Source organism: Peromyscus eremicus, chromosome 1 (genome assembly GCF_949786415.1).
Source record: "Peromyscus eremicus chromosome 1, PerEre_H2_v1, whole genome shotgun sequence".
Lineage (NCBI taxonomy): Eukaryota > Metazoa > Chordata > Mammalia > Rodentia > Cricetidae > Peromyscus > Peromyscus eremicus.
In genome coordinates, this window is record NC_081416.1 from 12,229,791 (window position 1) to 12,232,407 (window position 2,617).

At 33.4% G+C, this 2,617-nt stretch overlaps 1 non-coding gene across 1 annotated transcript; it reads right to left on the reverse strand.

The window, feature by feature from the left end:
• Positions 1-1,196: 1,196 nt before the first annotated feature.
• LOC131902860 (U6 spliceosomal RNA) lies at positions 1,197-1,303 on the reverse strand. The gene has a single exon (XR_009377143.1). It is a non-coding gene; the product is annotated as a U6 spliceosomal RNA (small nuclear RNA).
• Positions 1,304-2,617: the final 1,314 nt, after the last annotated feature.

Consider the following 2,617-nt stretch of genomic DNA (forward strand, 5'->3'; position numbering starts at 1 on the left):
AAATCTTTGATTTAAGTAGCATCTGAAAAAACCCAAACTCTAATAAAGTGGAAATATTCATTCCTAAAACAAAACCAAAAAAACCGTATAATTGCTGTGCTAGCTAATCTTATGTCAAATTGACACACAAACTAGTTGTCTGAAAAGAGAAAACTTTAATTGCCAAAATACCTCTAAAATTTCTGGCTGTATTTTCTTAATTAGTGATCAGTGTGGGGGATGTGGGAGAGATCTCAGTCTGTGTAGGGTAGTGCCATCCCTGTGCTTCTGGTCCTGGGTTCTACTTAAGGTAGACTTAGCAAGCCATGGGAAACAAGGTAGTAAGCAGAACCCTCCCATGGCCTCTGCATCAGCTCCTGCCTCTAGGTTCCTGCAATATTTGAGTTTCTGTCCTGACTTCCTTTGATGATGAACTATGATATGGATGTGTAAGCCAACTTTAATCCTTTCCTCCCCAACTTGTTTTTGGTGATGGTGTTTTGTTACAGAAATAGAAACTTTAACTATGTTGATATCAGCATAGTGGAGTATAGTTTTGATAGACCTGATCATGTTTTGTGGAGAAATGTAGAAATACTTTGGAACTCTTGGCAAGAAAACTCATTGAGTTTTCAGAACTCAATGGGATGTTCTGTAGGAGCTTTGAAGATAATACTATTGGGAACAGTGCAGAGCATGGAGTCCTTGCCTGTGAAATTTCAGAGGGAAGTTTAAAGACTCTATGAGGGCTGTTAATATAAATAGATAAAATGGAGCTGGTGTGCAAATGTTGGCTGTTCCTGATTTCAGTAGGATTGCTTCAAGTTTCTCTTGATTTAGAATGATGTTGACTGTGCATTTCTCATATATAGACTTTATTATGTTGAGATATATTCTCTCTAGTCCTATATTCTATGTTCTCTAAGATGTTTATCATGAAGGCCCACTGGATTTTATCAGAGGCTTTTTTCTATCTTTGAGGACAAATAATTTTTCCTCTGTGTCAATTTATATGGTTTATTGTATGTATCAACTTGAGTATGTTGAACCATCCCTGCATCTCAAGGACAAAACCAACTTGATCCTAGTGGATAATCTTATTGATGTATGTCTGTATTGTGTTTACAAGTATCTTACTGAGCATTTTTTTGATGTGTGTTCACCAGGAATATTGGTCTGAAGTTTTCTTTTTTGTTCTGTCTTTAATTGGTTTTGGTTAAAGTATGGAATGCTTCGAATATTTGTGTGTCATCCTTGCACAGGGACCATGCTAATCTTCTCCGTGCCATTCCCATTGTAATATATGTGCTGCTGAAGTGAGCATTACCTATTTTTTTAAGGTTAAAAACATTGCAATATGTATGACTGTACATACACTTAAGTATGTGGATATATACATGTGTTCGCAATGTTTATGAATATGTATTTTTTGATTTATCTACTGACAGACACTTCAGCCATTTGTGCCTCTGAGATATTGTGAAGGGTGTTTCAGGGTACATAGATGGGCAAATAGCTCTTTCATATCCTGCTTCAATGGTTTAAAAACTTGCTCAGAAGTAAAATTGCTTAATCAAATAAAAAAAAAGAAAAAAAGGAATATGATATAGGAAATAATAGGAAAAAGGGTAGGTTATTGAATCTATTTTAATTCAAACAACAACAATTAATCTCAAAATATTTTACATTGCTATGGATTTTGGTTTATTGATGAAAACTTAAAGTTAATGTTGTTATACTGTATGTATGTTTCTATTCTTGTTTAGGATATTGTGCTTATACAATTCATTTAAAAATGTAATGCTTAATTAAGAAATACAGACTAATAGCTAGTCATCTATAATAGTTAAACTTTTTGTAATAGTCAAACTTACAGTCATGTGAGGTATGTTTTCAAGGTCATACACAGACATATTTAGATAGATAGATGGTCTTCAAACACTTCAAAGACCTACAGAATTTGGACTTTAATATATTTAATAATCTAAGTCTTTTCATAAAAGAAGACATTAGACAGTGAGACATGTCTGCTCCTGACAGCACCAATTTACTTCAAAAGATGATAATGGACACCAAAGAATCTCTATATGGAGTTTGCTTTCTTTATGGAAAAAGCTAGCCATTTGGGAAAAAAAAAACTGCATTTCCCTCAACTGCTAACAGTATACTGTTTAAACTGCACAAACAGTATACAAAAGAAAGCAACTGCCAAATTTTGCCAAGACAAAGTAGGACAGTCCTTTAAATTCCCTAGTTGTCAAAAATGTCTGTCAAATATACTAGGTCTGTAGGTTGAAAATGGATGTCCCAATTTTACAAAAAACTTTGATGACTCTCCAGGCAGCAAGAAGTCCCTGTCATCAGTTAATGTTTCACCCTTCTGAGGCCTTTGATGTAGTTGAAGACTAAATAATTAGACTTATAGTTTTCCTTAGTTATACTAAAAAGGTATATGATATAAAACTTTAGACTCACAAAATTAAGATAGATAGGTATTTTCTCTAAATTTGGACACTATAAATGTAATTCTTGCCTGATAATTCTTCTTATTGTCTATAGTTTTATTATGTTAGAATTAAAAAAACCTTTCTTTTTTATTTAGACAAACAGAGGGAAATGTGGAATGTTCCTTTACCCT